Source organism: Lathamus discolor, chromosome 3 (genome assembly GCF_037157495.1).
Source record: "Lathamus discolor isolate bLatDis1 chromosome 3, bLatDis1.hap1, whole genome shotgun sequence".
Lineage (NCBI taxonomy): Eukaryota > Metazoa > Chordata > Aves > Psittaciformes > Psittacidae > Lathamus > Lathamus discolor.
Genome location: NC_088886.1, coordinates 112,043,010 through 112,065,254, shown reverse-complemented (window position 1 = coordinate 112,065,254; position 22,245 = coordinate 112,043,010). Strand labels below are relative to the sequence as shown.

The 22,245-nt window shown below is 40.5% G+C and overlaps 1 long non-coding RNA gene across 2 annotated transcripts; it reads left to right on the top strand.

Annotated features, from left to right (window-relative positions):
- Nucleotides 1-5,599: 5,599 nt before the first annotated feature.
- On the top strand, nucleotides 5,600-20,979 carry LOC136011191 (uncharacterized). 2 transcript variants are annotated; one of them, XR_010611274.1, is made up of 4 exons: nucleotides 5,600-5,663; nucleotides 16,561-16,624; nucleotides 20,156-20,209; nucleotides 20,645-20,979. It is a non-coding gene; the product is annotated as an uncharacterized LOC136011191 (long non-coding RNA). The 2 variants fall into 2 exon arrangements; XR_010611273.1 differs by having other exon boundaries at nucleotides 5,606-5,809.
- Nucleotides 20,980-22,245: the final 1,266 nt, after the last annotated feature.

The window sequence follows — 22,245 nt, the reverse complement described above, 5'->3', positions numbered from 1 at the left end:
ATGCTATCTTGCCTTTTCACAAACCCCAGTGAAAACAGGGCTAAAAATCCTATGGACGTAACAAAAAATGCCTTTAAATTGCGTTAGCACTGGAAACCACTGAACAGACAGGAGGAACCTGGTCCTGGTCCTGGGGAAGTTACGAGCTGTTCTGCTTGGAGCAGAGCTAGCTCAGCTCGTGGGAATTACAAGAAATGGGGCCAGGATGGCTACACTGGGATTCCCTTCCATGCCGTTTCTTCTTTCCATCCCTCAGTTCAAGGAATGCTCTGTGCACATATGCTGCAAGCATACTGCTGGGAGTTCTGTGTGTTATGAAGCAGCAGCAGAGAAACCTGTCAATGAGAGAGAAACCAAGTGAAAAAAAAAACATCATTGCTCTTTTGCTCATTGTCTAAATTTGTGAGGGTAAGCTTATCTCCAGTCAGGAGAGGAAGGGGCTTTACGCATAACCACATCCCACTCAGAAATAGGAGAAATCCAAGCCTTTTAAACACAGAAAGAAACGTCTCATTCTGCAAGACTAATCTGCCTTGAAATGCAAACTGTTTGATAACAGCATTTTCTTTTATCTGTTCTCATGGCATTTAATGCATGTCTTCAGCCCCTTCCCAGAAGCCAGGGTGTGCCATGCCTGCAGTTCTGGGACAAAAAGAAGCAAAGAAATGAAAAAAAAAAAAAACCAACAAGGGAAGTCTAATTCCTGCTGAAAGCGAAGCTGGCCATGGTACATTTTCGGGTGGTGTTGGCTCACTGCATCCTAATCTGCTGTCAGTCTCCTGGTTTTTCTTTTCCTGCCGTCTCTCATTGCCTGCAGAAGTGCAGGATCCTGCTCAATGAGATGTTTGGATTTGAAGAGCTGTACTGAAAATTAGAAACTTGAAAAATTGGCAGAACAAATATTTTAGGCCACTCTCTGTTGGCTGACTGATTCAATTAGTATTTGGCTGTGAAAATATCTTATTGTGGGCAGGCTATTTGTCTGGCATGAATTATCTAAGTGCTTGCCCTGCTTTCACAATCATTTCTATTCAGAGCACCATTATCATTATGTTTTATTATTTGTGGGACTAATATGTTCCCATGTGCCTTTATACAGCCTGGTTCTTGCTTACATTGCCAGCTGACTTGATGGTGAAAACAAATGCTTCAGTTAATTTTAGGCATGTGCTTATACTTTTTTAATCTTCCAGATTTGTAATGAAAAATTTAGTATAGTTACATGAGTATATGTTTATATGAGAGTACAATATGTGCATGGTATATGTAAATACAATAATGTTTAATATACAATATAGCTACATTACTAAAACAGTTTGGATTAAGTTCTCCCTTCAGATGGGAAAATTTAAGTCTTTGCAATCAACGGATGTTGAATTAAACAGCCTACTAAATCTGACTCCCAGCCTGGATCATGTTCTCCTCAGCTCTTGTAAACCACAAGAAATGCTATGGGAAGCGGAGCTGATGGCAAACCGACCCCACGGCATCCTGACCCGGTGCCGGCACAGCAACCAAACGGCATGGCATGCAGTGTGTGTGTCCCCATCCTGTGCCCAGTTCCTGGTGATGGAGGAGTTTCCAATAGCCAAACCGCCTAACTGGGAAGCTGTGCCTGAAGCCTGCCACCATAGGGACATCAGCCACAGGTCTGTGCTTGAGATATGTGGGAAGAAGGTGAATGTTTGGTTTGGTTTGGTTTCAGCAATTCATGCAAATGAAGTGAGTAAGATGATCTACCGAACACATTTTGACAAAGTTATGTAAGAATATCCATGATCTCAGAAAGTAACTCTATGGTATTGATAGGCTTATGACTGCTTATTTTCCATCTGTAGTCTTTTTCATTGCTGGCTTTTAGTGAGCTATTTGTTTTGGGTTTCATTTTGACTTCTTTTACACTTGATTGGAAAGCTTTGAATGTATTGATATCCGCACAAAAAAGCTATTACATTCAATTAGTTATTAAAACATTGGGATTTAACACTGCCTTGTAGTTCCACCTGCCCATGTTTCTCGAGGACTGCCTCTGAGGGCTTTGGGCTATCAAATATGAATTACTACTCTTGAAAGTCTGTACCAGTTCTTAATGAATTATTGAGCTCTTGGGAAAGCTGCACACCATTTAGAGAACCTGAAATCTAAGACAAAACTTAACAAAAGGGCCTGAAATGACTTACAAGTTTGGTATTCTGAATATTCTGACTTCTCATTGTAATAGCAGAAAGCATAGCTTTGGGTTATTGATTCCAGTCTTTTTTTTTTTTTTTTTTTCCATTTCTTGCAACTCCTGTACTAAATTGAAAGAATAAAATCTGGAGAGCTGTCTTGGCGTCTGGCAGAGATCTGAATGATGAAGAAACTGTTTGAATAATGTATTGCTGCTTCCCTGGCTGATGTCCCTAATATCAACTTCCCTACTCTCAAGCACGTTGGAGTGACTCTTTAAATATTATATTGCAAGACCAAGTATATTAGGGCACAGTACCCTGGCTGGGAGTCGGCAGGTCCTTTCAGCTGCCTCACTGACTCACTGCAGTATCTTGGCATGGCTGCTTGACCTCCTTCCTGCTTCCCCATCTGTGCAGCTGGGCAGTTAACACTACCCAGTTACCCTGCAAAGCAATCTGGGACCCTGAGATGGGAAGTGTTAGGTGACCAGTCTGTTTATTCTGCCATTCATTCTTCAAACCCTGCCAACACACAAGAACTTCGAGATCATCAAGAGTTTAAAGACACCATCTTTTATGGGAAATATTCTCCACTGTGCGTGTGGAGAACTTTCTAAAAAGAGGTCATGCTTCACCTTTAAAAGTGGGCAGCCTGTGGGTCTAACTTTATGAGCTCTTTATGCATGTACATAACTTCCCAGTAAACAGTGCAAGCAAAGTCAGTGTGACCTGCACTTAAATAACTGCACTGCATCTCATATAACGGGCCCTCAAAAGACAAACTGTGATTCTTCATCCCCTCTGGCAACCTTACCCTCAAGACTAGTGGAACAAGTGCAGCCATGCACTTAGTGTCAGTAATATTTTTATTCATAAGTGCAGCCAGATTTGGTCTGGATCTCATTTAAAATGATGCTTAATTAAGTGACAGCCATTCTTCTGATCAGCAGGTGTTTCACATGCTTCTGCCAGTGTGTTGCAACTTCAGTTATCATTGCCTGCAGTGATTCCTGCTTGTTTGGTACACAGCCTTTCAGGAAGGATCAGATAATTTTGCTGAAACTAAGCAAAATCCCACTGATTTTGACTGAAATCCCACTTCACTGAATGCAGGGCTAGGGGCTTTAGTCCGTGATGTTATCCAAAGACTTGAGGGTGAGAGCTGGGTTTTTTTTTCCCTTGATTGCTTTTCTTTCTTACCAGTCTAGTACAGCAAGTCAGCTTTGTCTTTGATACATCTGTTTTCAAAGGTTATGTTTACATTTTGCCCTTGTACAGGCAAGAATACTTTAGTCCTAGCAGATATTTACTCCAAATTAAGTGCATGAATGCCATGCCATCTACAACATCTGATACTACATGTGATGGGTAATACCAAAGGGGATATGCCCTGAAAGAAAATTGATTAAGAGGAAAGCCACAAACTGAGCTGACCCACTGGATTTAGGGACATACAGAGATTTGACACCCATTTGCATTCACATATCTTGAAGTTTCTGGTGTCAAGCAAAAATAAACTTTCAAGCGGTGAATAAGCCTTGCACTTACGATAGTCCCGTGGTTACAGCCTCCTACCTCCTTTGTTGCACAGACCGTTTCCCTTCTTTTTCGTACAAGAATGACCTCCTCATGCCAGTTACACCAAAGGGCTCTGTGGGAAACCAGTGTCAAGGCCTCTGTCAGAGGCTGCTGAGCCATCTCTGAAAAGCGTTAACATCTGGGCAGTGGGAAGGGGTGCACCACAGGAGCAACCAGCTATTTCCAGACCATTGCCAGTTCTGCAGATAAGTTTGGATGAGGGATTTAGGCCAGCAGCCAGGAGCAGTGGAGACAAGCAGTCAGAAAGGAATAAAGAGAGAAAGGCTGCTTGCCTTAATGAGTGCAATAAACCAATAAAAACGCAATTATGCAGTAAAATTATTGTCATTTTGAGTTTTGAAGATAATGTACTAAGCAATAGTACTCATTTTAGCCTGTGTTTCTAGGTATCTTTTAACCTCTGACATAATAATTACATACTACTCTCTCATTCCTGCATCTTTTCATTTTTATATGTACTGAAGTGTTGCATCAGAACAATGTCACATCCCCAAATCCTGTACAGTCACGCTGGTCCTTAACTTTGTTTTGCTTTGCCATGTGAAATGTAGAAATTATGTATGAAATATTTCTTACCAGCTTCCTCCACACCTCATATAATAGTACAATTATATGGATGTTATAAATTATGGTTTCTGTTTGTTTTGAAAAATGTCCTAGTTCCTGTGGTTCAATCTCGATTTCATGACTAGAAAAAATGACAAACTCAGAAAAGTCTGCCTTATTGGTTCTTCGTTTTTCTTTTTGGCAAATATTATTTGCCTCTCTTTGCCTCCTTGGTTTCCATCAGTTATTTTAGGAATCAGTTTGATATGGATATGAACAAAAGGGTCAAAATACACCAGTGCTGTTTCTGTGCATTAATACTTATTTTAATATGATCCCCTGGCTTTAGGTAGTTATTTTCTATGTACTGTTACAACCTACTATTGTAGAGTTTTAAAGATTTGTTAAACTCACCAGAGCAAAGAGATTTTTGTTTGGGGTGGTCTAAAATGATCAAAGTTTGACCAGACTTCTTCCCTGTGTGCTAAACCCAAATGATTTAAAGCTTTACCTTTTACCTTTTAACTTAAAGTTATATCTACATGACAATATAACACTAAAGGAAAGTCCTACTCTAATTGTTGTTTTAGGATTGTTGCAATGGTATAATCATTATCATCCTCACCAGCTGTCCTTTAGTAAAATGCCGTCCTTCAATTTTTTATTGACTTGGGTCTTATTCTTAGCAGTGGTTCATCTTGAATACTGGGATATAGTCACTGTTTTTATAAAGGTTAATATGAATCTGTAATGAATGGTACAGATTAAACACTGGTGACATTCTGTTTTCCCATCTTGTATAGATAAAATATTTACACTCTAACAGAGATCAATTTAGAAAGCAGGTGCAGCTTTGGTGTTTACATCTTTTAATCAGCATCCTTAATTAACAAGTTGTTTGCTAATGATTAATCACCTGCACAAATACTATGTAGTTTTGTCAATTCTGAAGTTACAGGCATCTTGGATGTTGTTTTTTTTCACCATGACAGAAGATGATGATGATCATGTCCTTCTGAGTGCTCGAGCTGGGAACATAGAGAAGCAGGACTGTGTGTTTTCCAAATATGAAGTAGGAAAGCCTGGTCAAAGTGGTGAAAGGTTATCTTTTGCAGAAACACAGATGTTATCTATCAGGCTTTGGTAATTGCTATAATGTTTTTAATATCATTCTCCCAGACTCAGTTTTGCAGGGAGTAGGTTGGAATTGTCATTATCTACATCTGTTAGTAGCTCCTCTGCATATAAGTTAAGTTAGGTAGGTAGGTAGGTTAGCTGGTGTGGTTGTTGGGAGGTTAGGTTGTATGTGGCTTTTGAAGCAGGTTTTTAAAATCAGCACTCTTAAAGGTTTGTTTTGTTTCTATATTTGTGGGGGCTTAGAGAATGAAGATGTCTAGGATAGAATATTATCAGGTTAGGACATGCACTGGATAAGAGATAGGAAGTTAGGAATCAGGGTGGAAAGAAGGCACCAAGAGTTGGAGGAAATGTGTGTAAGTACTCAAGCTTCTGGGACGTGTCCAATTCATTCTGTTATTAGGCATTGTTTCCCTCAATAATGTTGTTTTGTGGCTCCTTTGTTTCAGAGTTTAATTTTGTCTATCAAGGTATGATAGTAGTTTGGATTGCTTAGTAAGAATGAGAATTGCAGCTTGAGGTAGGCTGTTACTGTTCTGACTAGTTTTACATGAATTTGGTAACCTTTATGGCTCTGGGGGTTACTTTTAGCCTTGACATGACTATGTTTTTGTTGTACAGCACTAAGCCTCTCATATAGAATGGGATTGTGTTGATGACTTGAAAGCTGCTGAAAATAGCAAAACCAAAATATATTTGCCACAAAATCAAGTTGGGTGTGGTGGGGTGTTTTTGGTTTTTTTTGGTGGTTTTGGGGTGTTGTGGTTTGGTTTTTTTTTCTGGTTTGTGGGTTGTTTTGTTGTTGTTGTTGTGGGTTGGTTTCTTTTGTTGGGTTTTTTTTTGGGGGTGTTTGCTTGTTTTTGCACCATTCCTTGTGGGCAATGGAACCTCTTGGTTTCACAGAGCAAAACCTGCAAATATTCCTGTCACTGACAAATTTATGGGGAAGCTAGTTGGAGATAAACTGTCTGCTGTACAGCTTGTAATGATTTATTTCTGTAATGCAATATCTTCCTTTCTGGTAACAAAGGCAGAGGTTGGAAATTGTTTCTGCTACAGTGTGTCATTAAGCTTTAATTCACTGTTTTAAATTATGAAGTACTCTGTGGCTTCATTTGTTTGTATGAAGATTTTTGATCTTGATAAAGGTAGAAAAACCTGTGTCCTCGGTAGTCTTCATGGATGCTCTTTCTAAAGCTCGTATGCTGTTCATAACCAGATCATTTTCAGCAGTCTGTTAACTCCCTTTATTATTAGATTGTTAATATTGAAGCTGATCTCTTGAGTGCTGAGGAGGTGTTGAGATGATTTATATGTATTCTGCTGGTTTATATTACTGTGCCTCTCATGGAATGAATTATAATGACAAAATATTGAAGAAATAGATTTAAAGGAGGTTTTGTGAAATGGAGGTTTTGTGAAATAAGTGCAATATTTCAGAAAATGTAATTAGGAAATATTTAGAAGAACAAGTCACGTTAATAACTGTCTTAAGGAGAAGTAGGAATATCCGAATCCCCTTGAAGGCAAGGAATGGATTGGTCCACAATATGGTCCTCATGTTGATTGGTAGCCGATCTCTGGAAATGGGAGCTTGGCATTTAACCTTGCCTAACAGAGGCATGGAGTATGAACCTGGTGTGCAAGGAGCTCTCTGTACTTTGCTTCACCTATAGCTGTTCTTGAATGCTGGAACAAGAGCTTCTGCTCCCTAGAGCAAACTTTTATTTGCTTTTTTGACAGGCCAATAGCAGCTGAATTTGTGAATGATTTAAGGATTACTGGAAATGCTGTATTTAAAAATATACCCTCCACTGGAGGCAAAATGCTGAACTGACAGTAATGAGAGTGCATGTATGGCAGGAGGGTGCATGTATGGCAGGAGGGAGTTCCTGTTTGGTTATTTATATATTTTGGTTATTTATTTATTTTCCTGTTTGGTTATATATATATTCTGTTACCAATGCATATCTTGCCTAACCATGGCTCATCTGATATTTCTGGACTCAGGAAAATAACTGCTTACTGTGTTCTTGCACTGTGAGCTAGGGAACTAACAATACTGTCTGCCCAATAGCTGAAACTACCAGGTGTTATTTCCAGCATGCAACCACAAACTTAGGTCAAGAAATGCTATTTGTAGTCTAGTGCTAGTTTCCTGTGCTAGGTGCAGGGGTGTGTGGATGACAAGTGGTCTTAGACCCAATGTTGTTGTTAAGGCATTTAGGAAAAAAATTCACAAGGAATGCCTCTATGTATCAGTGGGGGTAAATGATATCTGAGAGATGTGCTTGATTAATTCTGCTAGGCTAAAACAAAAAAGTAAGGCTTGTAGGCACTTAACAGAGCTACAAGTGGAGATGACTATGAGCAGGCTGGGTCACACTGTCATATATGCGAATACCACTTGGTGTGTCCTTCACCTAGTACGGTCTAGTTAAAAAGTTTGTGCTTTTTCTTGTGCAAGCTCAGTTTGAGAGGTGTGACTGCAAGCCCATAACCATCATCTGATTTTTGCCTGGTGGCGTAGCTTATAGGAAGGTGATACAAAACGTTTCAAGTTAGAGCAATTGCAAAGGTTCTTGCCTATGGCGTAATAGGATAGAAATGGCTATGAATGAGGAGACACATGCAGAAAAGACATAAATGTGTGTCTCTGTGCCATCATCCTTTCTGCATCTCTGCTCCCAGTATCCCCTTCAATGCAAAGCTCTGGTTTCTTGCTCTATTATGGAGATGGTCATTGCCTCCAGTCCAGAAAAGGGAAGTAACATGGTGACACAAACAACATCAGAATTTAAAGTGGACACTGTAAGCCCCATTGTAAAGGACAGACTTTTGAAATGAGTGAGTCAAGTGCTAATCCTGCCATTGAAGGCGTCGTTTTAACCAGCCTGGCTCCATTGTCCAAGTGGAGATTCAGGGCTCTGATAGCTCAGATTGAGAGGCTGAAGAATTGGTTATCTGTAGGGGAAAGGATTGGTTTTGGAGCATTTTCTCAGTTGAATCTAAACACTCCCTGACAGCTTTGTGGCTGAAATGCTCAGGTGCACAAAAGGGATAAAAGCCTTCATGCACCCTACAATCTCAGCATTTAACAGCAGCCTTCAGCTATTGTGAGTGGTACTAATCCATAATGATTCTGTGATTTCAGTGCAGGAGGATTTGGTCTGTTTTAAGAGGTCACACATGAATATTAATTTTCTTTGGAGCAAAGACACACATGGCATTTACAATGTGCTCCTTGGTTTTCATGTATGACTTTTTTTCTGCTCATTTGCAGTAATATAAAGATTGCCTACCAGTTAAGTGTAGCTTATAATAACGCAAGATTTTTTTAAAAATGCATATCAAACTCTTCAGAGAAAACCTGCTTAGATGTATCTCTTGGTACAGTTTCTCTTCATTTCTACTATTTAACTGCCAATGCATTATCACTTTTGTCTTTCTGTTGCTAACCTTCTTAACCTTCTTCTGTCACGCCTCTGTAGAGTGCTAGGTCTGTAAAACAAGATTTGATGTTCCAGAAGATAGAACAGGAGGCTAATTCAGCACCCATTCCTCTAAAATGAGGTGTACTCATGCAAGAGTTCACTATGAAGGAGAACATACAAAAGGAAAATAAAGTTATTGTGAAAAGATAGAAACCTTTTATCTGAGTGGGCTGCCAGTTTATGTTTACAGAAATGTTATTTAAATAATAGTTTGTCCATATAATAATGTTATCATAGATTTTAGGTACCAATTTAACTCTACATGGTAAATGCATTTCTGTGTGGCAAAAGTGATTTCTTCCATTCCATAAGGCTTGTCAAAATTTCCATGTATCTTTCATACTTGGAAGATATCGAGATCTAAGATTCCTATCCCAGAACACTAGAGAAATGTAGATGTAGCAGGTGCTTTGGCTGGTGGTGAGAGCATTTATTTTGATCAGCAGCTTTGCTTCTAGTTAACATAAACTAATTCCTATAATTCTGCTTTTCTTTAACCAAATGTGTGGACATTTATTAGAAATTCTAGCCTATGATGTTCTTCACTCAATAGGCTATGACTCTACAGAGCCATTCTTGGGTGTCAGGTACATGCAAATGAGATGTATTATTTTGGTTTTTACTCATTACAACCAACTTTCTTGTCAATAGGTGCTTACAAAAATGTGTTTCCCTTTGGTGCTTCATAATGATGGCAAAACCTGATTGACTGTAGCACACAAGGCTTTCCACTGGGAGATCTGAGGATGCAGACATCGCGGTGCTGCATTGCTGCTCCTCTCTGTGCAGAGCAAAAGGTCATCTGAGATTCACTTGTGGCTGCACTGAATTCTGGCAAAGCAGAGATGCTAGTCTGACATGCTGTGTAAGTCATCTGCAGACTGCTAACAGCCTGTGGAGTCTGCTCCGCAAATACGATATCTGGCTTTGCTCTTTTTCAGGGGGTGAGTTGCTCTTCCTGACTCTAACTGTAATACTTGCATGATTCTATTTTCATAGAATCCTAGAATAGTTTGGGTTGGAAGGGACCTTAAAGATCATCCGGTTCCAACCCCCTGCCATGGGCAGGGACAAATTATTTTGATAATTTCTATGCAGAGAGAAGGACTTGGGCTTCACCTGAGCAGTACTTTAAAAAAAAATAAAGTCTCAGCACTTAAATGCCTCCTTTTTATGATGAGGAAAAGCTCATCTTGACGCCATTAGATTCCCTGAACTTCCACACATTGCCAGCCTTTAGATTAAATAACATAAAATCAGTCATACAAATATTGCCACTGCTCTTGGATACTTCCAAGCAAGTTCAGTGCCTGGGGCACAATTAATTTCTATTTTAACCATCTGTGATATCACAGGGTGGGGGTGTGAGGCAGGTATGCCTCACACTAGGCTATGTTATCCAAGGCTCTGTCCAACCTGGCCTTGAACACCTTTGAAGCTGAAATACACAGAGGAAAACAGCTTTCTGTGAATTACTGTTTTGTTTTTCATTTGTTGCCTGGGGGACACAGCATGGACAGGTTGTCATTGTTTTAATGGCATTTGGATAACTTCTTTCAGATTGGGACTGGTGTGACTCCTGTTGAACTTGTTGGGAATCATTTAATTGACTCCATGGCTTTTTTCACTCACACCTCTTAAAGGTCAGCTCTCTTACTTGCTTCTACCTCTTGCTACTCATTATTGTTGCTTCATAAGCCCCTGCTTCTGCTATCCAAGTTATTCAAATACCAATATTGCTGAGGCACAAGTATTTGGCAAGTGTCTCGGTACCTTACTGTCAGCCTGAAATGTGGGGGGTCTGAAGGAGCTGAGGTGTGTATAGCTGTAATGATATTAGGAAGAAGCTCTTCCCTGCAAGGCTGGTGAGGCACTGGCACAGGTTGTCCAGAGAAGCGGTGGATGCTCCATCCCTCGAAATGTTCAAGGTCAGGTTGGACAGGGCTTTGAGCAACTTGGTCTAATGGAAGGTGTCCCTGTCTGCAGCAGTGGGGCTAAGACTAGGTTAACTTTAATGTCCCTCCCAACCCAACCCATTCTATGATCTGTCAATTGTATGTGGGTACCTGTTTCCAGCAATGGCTACTTAGCCAATGAATGAGGAGTAAAATTTCATTCTTCATCCTTACGATGGTAAGTTATTGCATGGAAATGAGATGAGATTTTCTTCTATTTAATTGCAATTTAGTGTGCATGAATATATGCTTCATTATTGTCTGTAAAATTAGCTTGCATCTTTTTAATATCCAGCTGTTGTTCTTGACTACAACCTGCTGTGGCATACCACTCTGAATGTCACTTGGTTGTGCTAAATATCTCTGCTTTGAGTTTACAAGGTGAAACCAGACTTATTTTTCCTTTTACTTCTTGCTAGGGAAGCTGCAGAGAAGTAGCAGGTTGGCTGTGGTGAGCTAACTGCTCATCACTGGGTAACTGAATTGCTGGAGATGTGGAATCTGTATTAGCTTCCAATTTAAAAAAAATGTGTTCACATCAATTTGTGATACTTCTTTCTGTCGAGAAGCACAAGTGTCAAGTTAGCATGTACTGTCAAAGCTGTTTAAAAATAAGCCTAAGAGAAGATGCTGTGCTGGTCTCAGTGGAAATTTTTTAAAACCTGAATGAATTTTAAAAGGCAGAGAAGACAGACAGCTCTTGAACTGTCTTCCCCACCCCCCGGAATAAATTTGTGATTTCAGGTCTGTAGCTGATGAGCTGATGGGCAGAAAACTGTGCCTGATCTCCTGCTCTTGTCATAAAACTTAGATTGATGGCCAGTGGTGGTGGGGGTCTGCCTGCCTTCTGCTCTTCTCAGGTCATGCAGGACTCTTGCAGACAGCTTGTCATGCATCTTGGGATGCTTTCCAAGATGATTATCCCACAAGTCCCATGGTGGTGGTAGTGACTGGGATAATGGCACTGACTGGAATGATGAAAAAGTTACATGGCAGTGCCAAACAGCACAGCTGATCTTTATAGTGCTCCTAAATAGGCAAGGAAAAATGAAGTGTTTCTTCTGGGTAGGTCACTGGGGGGATGAATGGTTAATTGCTGTTGTGTTCTGCTCCATCCAAATCAATAACTTCTATTTACTTTCTCTCATTTTATCCAAGGAAAACTTGGTATTGCTATCATTTGGGCCACTAAGTTAAATACTGCCTTAGGGTGTGCTAACCCTTGTTGAATAGATGGCTATTCCCATTTTGATCTAGGGAAAACTGGGTGAGACTATGCAGTTTGGTCAGTTGTGAATCAAGGCAGTGATGAAAGTTTTCAGTTTTATTTATTGAATTAAGTGTTTTTCTGCATTCCTGCAGCCTAGTTCCTGCTGCATAGAAGCCAATACCCTGTTATTTTCCTTTATCTCCCACAAAAATGAATTCTCAGTTTTTATCCTTGCTGTGCCTGTAACATAAAGCAACCATATTTCAGAAACAATAAATGGAAGAGAAAGAATGAACAGTCAGAGAGGTGGCAGGAGCTGTTAGGTGTGTGTTAAAGGGTCTGTAAGTGGTTTGTGCCCACAGGCAAGGGTAAAATGTGCCTTTAACTGAAGGACAGCTGTGTGGTTTTGCGGTGACCACCTAGATTTTGAAAATCATTATTTCCTTCTATGTAAGAATGAAAATAGAACCTTCTAAGTAACTTAAAAAAATGAAGTGTCAAAAGTCATTCTTACCCAAAGGCTGGGTCTATCTGTAGAACAGGGCTGCTTATAAATTATACCCGAGACATCAGGAATATTCCTGTCAACCCATAGAGATCTCAAGTGTCCCACTTGTGGCAAAAATCAAAAATGGGTAGCTCGCTAGGGAAGCTGAGAGGATGCCAGAAGATGGATTGCCTGCCATGTGTCTGTGTGTGTGCGGAGACTAAAGGCTGGCATGGAGCCTGCTGAAAGATACTGGCATGGCAGAGGCACTACTGGGGCTGGTGAGCTGCGGTACGGTTTTGCAAGACCCCACTGCAAGCTCAGTAACTGTTTGCACTGCTGTTTTCTGCTGGCCCTGTTGGTGGTTTATTGCTTATTTCTAGCTTCACTGGTGTTGTGGTTTAAGCCTAGCTGTAAATCAGAACCACACGGCTGCTCTCTCACTCCCCCCTTTCCTCCCCCACCCTGCTCCCAGAAGGATGGGGTGGAGAATCTAAAGAATGTAACTCCCACAGATTGAGATAAGAACAGTCCAGTAACTAAGGTATAACAAAAACCCACTACTGCTACCACCAATAATAATAATGATAAGGGAAATAACAAGGGAAGAGAATACAGCCGCTCACCACCTGCCAACTGATACCCAGCCTGACCTCAGCAGTGTTCTAACCCTTCTGGGTAACTGCCCCCATTTTTTATACTGGGCATGATGTGCTGTGGTATGGAATACCTCTTTGGTTAGTTTGGGTCAGGTGTCCTGTCTCTGCTTCCTCCTGGCTTCCCCTCCTCCCCAGCACAGCATGAGACTCAGAAAGTCCTTGGTCAGAGTAAACATTCTGACCAGCAACAAAAAACATTGGTGTTATCAGTGCTGTTCCCAGGCTGAAAGTCAAAACCACAGCACTGCGCCAGCTAGTAAGAAGGAGAAAAATGACTGCTACTGCTGAACCCAGGATAACTGGTCTGCTACCCAAGGTATTTCAGTAACCTTCAGAGAGGGTTTTGTAGTCTCTTTGGTACTCTGCTGGCTTGTGGCTCAGCAAAACTGGCACTCTAAAGCTGCTCCTTCAGTTCCTGCAAAGATCACCGCAATCACTCCTGGGGAAGTGCTTCACTAAAGGAGGCAACATGGCAAAGAAAATGAGCAGAGGGCACAAAAGACAAAATCCATCTGAGAAATGTCAGGCACATGACAAAGGGGCCGGAAAGCCGGAGAATGGTGTTATTTCTAAAACACAGCTATAAGTGACCTTTAAATGTTTGTAACAGTCCGAAGAAAAGCAAAAGGAATGTGTAAAAGGTTTTGTTCAGCTAAGTTTAGGTCACAGAAGACAGCAAAAATGGAGTTGTGCAAAATAAAAGATCCATCTTTATGAGCAAAATTTAAAGAAAAATCAGTTATAGAGGTTTTGCACAATAACATTTCATTTAGTCCAAAATATTAGAGGTTGTTGCTCGACTCCAAACAGAAGGTGAAATTAAGTACATCACAGAAAATATCAGTTCCTGAGGAGAGTTTCTTTTCAGTAAGAATAGGGTATGTCAAATCTGGTATAATACATATATTTCATCCTATTTGAGGTATCTCAAGTTCTCATTTCTTTATCACTTTGGGATGTAGGCTATGCCTTTGCTACTTTGACCAAGAATTAGCTCTCACCTGCTGTGAGCTAAATTGCTTTAGGGTATGAATGTAAAATTTTTACTTAGACTCAGTTCTTATGCTCAGTGTAACTCATACCCTTACCTATAGCTTAAGTGAATTTACAGGGATTTTTTGAGGGATAAGTGCCTTTTCCCAGTCTTCTTGTTTTGAGTTTGATCTCCAAAAATGAAGGGTTTTGAAGATCCCTTGCTTCCAGGTCCTCTGCAAATCAGTGGACTTTGTTTTCAAACTGTCCTGGGTTCAGCAGTAGCAGTAGTTTTTCTCCTTCTTGATAGCTGGTGCAGCGCTGTGTTTTGACTTTGGCCTGGGAACAGAGCTGATAACACAAATGTTTTATTCTGACCAAGGACTTTCTGAGCCTCATCCTCTGCTAGGGAGGAGGAAAAGCTGGGAGGAAACAGAGACAGGACACCTGACCCAAGCTAGCCAAAGAGGTATTCCATACCACAGCACATCATGCCCAGAATGTAACAGAGTTACCCGGAAGGGCTAGGGACTGCAGGGTTGGATGAGGTATCGGTCGGTGCTCGGTTGGGTGGGATTGGGCGAGTTATCAGTTGACTGGTGCTGAGGTGTTGTATTCTCTTCCCTTGTTATTTCCTTTATCATTATCATTGGTGGTAGCAGTAGTGGTTTTTGTTATACCTTAGTTACTAAACTGTTCTTATCTCAACCTGTGGGAGTTGCATTCTTTTCAGTTCTCCTCTCTGTCCCTCCGGGATTAGGGGGAGGGCAAGAAGGGGGGGAGTGAGTGAATGATTGCGTGATTTATGGCTGACTTTGTTTAAACTGCGACACAACCTTATGAGTGCCAAAGTTGGCATGAACATTTCTCCCCCTGGTTAACCAGGGAGACTAGGTCTCAGAGCCTGCTGTTGGAATACCAGAAAGGTAAGACTGACATTCTGCAGGGTTATCCAGCACCTTCCTAGAAAAACCCAGGGGAGTAGTTAGTATTAACTACTGTGTGAAGATGGTTATCAAGGCAGTAATAACAAAAATAGTCAAAACCTGGTGCTCCCTGTACAGCCTTTCTTGGTGCAAGCAGAAGAGAGGGGTGATTAGTTTAAGCATCAGAAGTGTCAATAAAAAAGCATTAGAGATTGCTTGTCTTGTTCACTTATCTCTTTTGTTGCTATGTTAACTATTGCATCCTGGAAGAGTTAGGGATTCAGAATATTGAGCGAACATCACAGCATCAGAAATTAGCCAGTAAAATGGTCTTTTGTTACTTGGAATACTGTTGTCTCTAGAGAAATATGCACAAATGATTACAACAATGTGGTCCCTGACAATGTAAAGTATGTGAAGAGAAAATCTATCCCCTTTCAGGGATTTAATTAAATGACTGCAGAGCAATTGACCGTTATAGAATCATAGAATAGTTAGGGTTGGAAAGAACCTTAAGATCATCTAGTTCCAATGCCCTTGCTGTGGGAAGGGACACCTCACTCTAAACCATGCCACCCAAGGCTCTGTCCAACCTGACTTTGAACACTGCCAGGGATGGAGCATTCACAGCTTCCCTGGGCAAACCATTCCAGTGCCTCACCACCCTTACAGTAAAGAATTTCCTCCTTATATCCACTCTAAACTTCCCCTGTTTAAGTTTTAACCCGTTACCCCTTGTCCTATCACTACAGTCCCTAATAAAGAGTCCCTCTCCAGCATCCTTATAGGCCCCCTTCAGATACTGGAAGGCTGCTATGAGGTCTCCACGCAGCCTTCTCTTCTCCAGGCTGAACAGCCCCAACTTCCTCAGCCTGTCTTCATACGGGAGGTGCTCCAGTCCCCTGATCATCCTCGTGGCTGTCCTCTGGACTTGTTCCAACAGTTCCATGTCCTTTTCATGTTGAGGACACCAGAACTTTACACAGTACTTCAAGTGAGTTAGTCTGCTTCTCTGTAAAATGTCATGCCAAGGCTGAGACTCCCTTCTTCTGCATCACGTTTTTGGTGTTGACTGTTGTGGGGAGCATCTGCATTAGCCTTATGAGCAAGAGTGGACTTGTCTAATAGTGCCATCCTAGAGGTAGGGTGCCTCTACAGCCTCTATTTTTAGAAACATGAAGTGTGATGAGGGGGGGGTTATCATTTTACAGATCTGTTGTTAAATAAAAAGCTTTCTGAATCTGAGACTTGCTTAGATTAAAAAAGTCATTAGGTTTCTCTTGGAAAGATGAATGTGTAGTTTTGAGGAACTGTATCAGTGTTCCAGAATAGTTAGCAGCTGCTGTAATAATTCTTCTGAGGTTATAAAGAAAGTGACAGGATTTCTGGGGTTTGTTTTGGTAGGAGTCCAAAAAAGAAGAAAATTGGGCTTCAGGCATCAGATTCATCACTGGGGCTGGAAATGAAGGTAAGTCAATGCAGCCCTGAAGCTTTGCTCAATCTAATAGCAGGACAAAGTCTTGCAACTGCCAGCCTTTCTTCCACCAAAAAGGGAAAATGAATCCTCAGCTGCAGGAGGTCCTGGGTCAGAGGACCATCATGGTCTGGTAAGATCTTTGAAAGGCATTGTTTTGGAATAGCTGCAGATCAATGCATGCTCCTCTGTGTCGGTTCACATAGTCTCAGTCTTCATACTGTTTACCTGAAATCATGAAGGTGATCCTTGTTCTTGGAGTGAAACAGGGGGTGAGAATGGTTATACCTTCGTTAAAGCTTCTTCTGCCTGTAGGGCTGGTGTCCCTCATGCTAGACTAGTGTTCTTATTCTTTATATTTCATAGGTGTTCATCACTGTAGAATGAAACACAAATATCTGTCATACCTGAGCAAAAGAAGTTGCTTTTTTTCACCTAAAATAGCCTAACTGGAAGAAATGGAGCATAAAATATTGTATATCAGGTGGCAATGATGAAATGATAAAAAAGAAACAGAAAATAATTGCATAGTTACTTTTTGCTGCCTTTTCTTCCTTCTCTCCCAGAAGGAAAAAATGATTCAGAGTAATTTGAGATGGATGCTTTGAGCCTTAGCAATGTCAATTTTCCATGACTGAGGGGACATAGTGCTTAATCTACCTATTCGATCTATGTGGGTAACAAGCATCTTTTATTTTTATATCTTAGTGAGCAGATGTAACTGATACCAGGTTTCTAGAGAAGCCTAAATTATAAGAATACTCCCAGAAGCTTTGTTTTCTCTTCTAAATTCTCTGCTCAGCACAGGAGAGGGAAAGCAGTAAAGCTGGCAAACTGTAAATGGATGTGTCTGTGCAGGGAGTCTGAATTCATGCTCTGCCTTTGGGAATGCCTGCACCGTTGTCAGCAAAATGGTGTAGAAGGGAAGCTGTGGGTGCCCTGTATCTTTACAACCACATAAATCTTTAATCAGTCATATCTCTACTGGTTAGCCTCCTTTGTCCAATGCTCCTGCTGGCTGCTCAGCAGCAGTACAACCTTTGGATGTGTCCTCCCAGGGTACCTTGGTGTTCATTTGAGGAACATTGGGAAACGTCTAATGACCATCCGGATGTGGGTGAGGAAGATAAGGTTACAGAAGCTTCTAGGACAGAATATAAATGTTGGAGTGAGTTGATCTTTGTGTAAACTGATCCTAACACACAGGCTCTACCTGACGTTGGTCGGCTTTGATTCAGAATTTGTGGATCAACAGCTTTAGGCAAAACCCACTGATGTTTCAAATTTGCGTAACTCTTTATGACTTCTTTAGGATTCCCCTGAAGTCCTGGGTATTAACATCTGTAAGGAAGATGTTACTCAATGGGAGAAACTGCTGCTTTCTACTGCTGCGCTCTCTTGTAATAACCCAAGTTTTATGTAATGCCAGAAGCTGTGAATTAGTCTTAGTTGAACTATCCTTCACTGTGTCTGCTGGGACTTTTTTACTTGGAAAGGCCCAAGGATAAATGGACCATAGAAACAAACTGCTTACCAAATGCAGCTTTCTCTTAAAAACTTGGAAAGCTGCATTCTTCGATTCCCTCTGCATGTTTCTGTTCCATGACTAGGAAGCACTCTTGCATTGTCTCAGGAATCCATTTGACACTTACTGTGAGCAATAAAATCAAATCTGAATCAATGGAGGAAGTAAGCATGGAAAAGGACATCCTGTTTAGATATCAGATCAGAGGCAGTCATAACAATTCTGGCTGAAATGGGGTTTTATTAGAATTTGGTCAGTTGACATAAAAACATGTCAACTGAAGTCAACATTAAAACATGTTCTGAAGTCCCTGTTGAAAGCAGCAAGACTTGGGTAGAAGTGAACCTGGCCATGGAGCACCTGGGCATTATGGGCTTGGGTTGTGTGGGGTGACACAGAAATTTCTCTGGAAAATACCAGGAATAATCTTATTTTTGTAAATCTGCTTTGGCACCATATATGTGTACATTACGATGATTACAGGTTGATGCATTACATGCTTCAAGCACTTTGAGAAGACTTTTCTTAGTCATATGACAGTATGCATTTGTTTGAGTCTTGTCAGTTTTATATTTGATCATCTCTAATGACAGTAAGTTTCACAAGTTAATTATTAAGCAGTTTTTTGTTTTCCCCAGGAAAAGCATCTAATCTCATACATTCCCCAGAAGATGCAAAGCTTTGAAATGTCTAATGTGGAATTTATTTTATGACAAAACAGAAGATACTTACAGATGAAAAATAAATGCCAAGAATAAGTCATGCGTTTTTCTTTTTGAGTATGAAGACAGAGAGCTAAATAGTCTAAATACTTACGATAAGCCATCCGGTACCCAGAAAAGCTCAGTATGGGGGTGGATGGGTGGGTGTGTGCTGGGTCATGGCTGAAGCATCATGATGCCCCAGGGATCTGAGCTTGATAAGAGTTAGTTTTGAAGCACTGGTCCTGCAAGAATGGAGCTCCTCTGTCCTGAGGATGTGCCTCATTTGACATGTGGAACTGTGGGGATTGATTGGGTGATCCTATATTCACCTGTGACGGCTGTTTGCAAAGAGAGGAAGAGCCTATCTATATGGTGTATGTTGTGCTGGATCCCCAAAGCAGCTTTTTTACTTTGTTATTTACTATGTAGCTAAAATTCTCATTGCTAAGGCTATCTATCTTGACTACTCACTCTTGCCATCAGAAATAAGGCAATTTTTTTGGGACTTTAGGATCTAAGTGATCCAAGTCTGTAAACCAAGATGGGGCAAGAGGTGTGTGTGGGGAAAAGTAAATCACTGATCCTGAGGTAATTCCTCTGTAAGACAGAAGACTATTTTATCTTTCCAGCTTGCATATTTTTAATATCCTTAATGAAACAGTTTCAACTACATTATATATAATGTTTCTTATTTTGCTGCAGATGAACTTTCTCAGCTGAATAATCAGGCTTATTTGCTCTACATTAGGAGTAATAATCAACATCATGTGATCTTCCAAAAAACATGTAGAAAGAAAATCATAATATGCTAACATACACAAATGTATTGGGTAATGCATCCCTGAATGAGCTAATTGCTCTTCAAAACCTCTCAGATCATCACCTCTGAATGTATTATTTTGCTTCTACTTCACTGCATGGGCATTGTTTATATGGGTGCCCATCCCATGCAAGTGGAACTAACACCATCAGCTCTGAATTTGTGTTAAATAAAAGATAAAGCAGGAATAAAAAATTTTAGAGATTAGGAAGATCTGTGTGCATTTCAGTGTAATGAGTATGCATTTTGTCTTATCTGGAAGCATATTCACTTTTTTTTCCACTCTTTCTTTAGTTTATTGGGCCTACTTCCTTTGGCCAATAACATTGGGTCTACTTAAACAGCCTGCAGGTTACCAGGCTTTTATTATCACACTTTTCCTTACTTTCTGCTCTAGCAGAAAGCTTGCCATTTTACAAATTGTTCTTCATCGGAGATAATGTGTCTGTCTGAAATGGAATCACTTTTCCCTTTAGTTGTTCCCAGAAAGTGACCAAAACACCTGCCGATGATGATGGGTTTTAAAAAAGGTAAATCAAATGTTGTCTTGGCCTGAAAGCTGTTCAATTAACTTTTCCTGCTGGGAATTATTAGACCTGAGGCTATGCTGTTGGGAGGGATCACTTCTTAGCATCAATGCTAAATGAATTAGGACTTTAGTAACAGAAGAACTTACCAGAACATGAGAGACAACAGCAAAGCACTGCCAGTTTAAATAAATATCATACGGATGTTTCTGCATGGTACTCCACTTTGAAGCACCATGATGCTTTGCTGTGAAAATTACATTTAAATGAGACTATCTAAAATGTAGAAGTTACCAAATGCATCAACATTCACCACAGGAATGCCAACTTAAACACGGTATTAAGAGCAGAAATTTTTGATGCTTGTTTATTTTATTTTTCTAAAACTTACCTCTTCCTTAACACAAAGTCTCTGAATTCTTCTGTTATACTGTTCAGCCTGTTCCTGGATAATGAACAAAAAGCTCCTTGATGCTTACTTCCCGCCTGAAGGGCTCCATGGACCCTGGTCAAACAAGAGCCTGCCACAGCCAAGCACTCCATGTGAGCACTGTAACTTCATTTAATGGCTAAAACTGACATTTGAAGTACAAAATGCTTGGAGAACACTGAAAACTAATTCAGTGGATTATATTTCAATTCTATATTCACATCATTTTTTTAGGAGCATTACTGTGTGCTCAATCCCAAAATCTGCTGAAACCATTAAAAACATCGAACTCATGTAAGTTTTTATTTGAATCTTTATTCAATAAAATTATGGGTAAACTGTGTGTGTTTTTTGTGGTGAGGTTTGGTTTTGGTTTTGTCTTCTTTTTTTTTTTTTTTTTTTAAGAGAATAGTATCTGCTTAGTCAATGTTTTTAACCAACACTCTACCAGTAAACTGTTCTGCAAGATGACAGTGTAGTTTTAACTTACGGATGTATCTGGCATTGTTGGAACAATATGTATCACCAGAACAAAAGTCTTATTTCATGATTGCTTGTCAGTCCTGATCAACTTCTTAGAGTAAATTACTGGAGCTGCTCTGTGATTGCTCTTCCTTTAACTCCTTTGCTTCAGAAACAGTGGACTGATGTTGGCAAGGATGATTTCAGGTGGGAGTACGCTGTGTATTATAACTTTATTTTTTTTTTTTTAATTATTTTTGTGGTGATGCTTGCATGGTGAAGCGTGTCCTCCCTACAGGTACACCTGCATGTGGGGCTGCGTCTGACTTTTCTGTCACACCCTCATGAAATTTAGAAGGGTGCTTATTAAAATTCACCAGAATTTGAGGACTTCTTAAAATGCACAAAAGGAATATGTTGTAATCTATTGTGCCATTGCCTATAGAACCTTTCAATTTAACTTTCTTTTTCTGCTTTAATAGGTCACTTGTTTTTATGCAGTGCTTTTCTTCTTGATGCATAACTTTAATTTCTTTCACTCCTTGAGGCCCAATTCAAATACTTTGTTGCTTTCCAGATCTCTCCTTCTTTGGTTTCTTTTATTATGATTTGATTTTAGTCAGGTTTGTTTCTGGCACTCCGAAAACTAAGATTATTAGCATTTCTAACTGAGCATGATATCCCAAGGTCAGCAGCAGCCACGACTCTTAAAGGAGAGGAGCCAGAGCTTGTTGGGCAGGGAATCCAACCTGTCCTACCCATCTCCCTCACCTCTGGCAATTCACCTGCTTTAAAGGGGATGCCTGTGTGTTTACATTCACTATAAATCAGCATCTTAGTGTGGTGACATACAGTTAGTTAGTTGTTAGTTAGTTGGTTCTGTTTCCTCATGAACAGCAGTGGTTTTCAGTTGTCTGACTGCAAAGCAAAGGATCAAGTTTCCTTGAGTGGCTTTGGAGATGTTTCTGGGAAGCAGAGATGTGCCTGTGGCTGGGGAGACCTCGGGTTCGAGGAAAAGCAATATCTGGGCTTAGCAAGCATAAAATGGTATGTTGCAGAAGCCTCATGTACATTGAGTGCAGTGTGACACCTCAGCATCTGTTCTGTGGGACAAACTAACAGCAAGTCACTGGGACAAACCCATCCC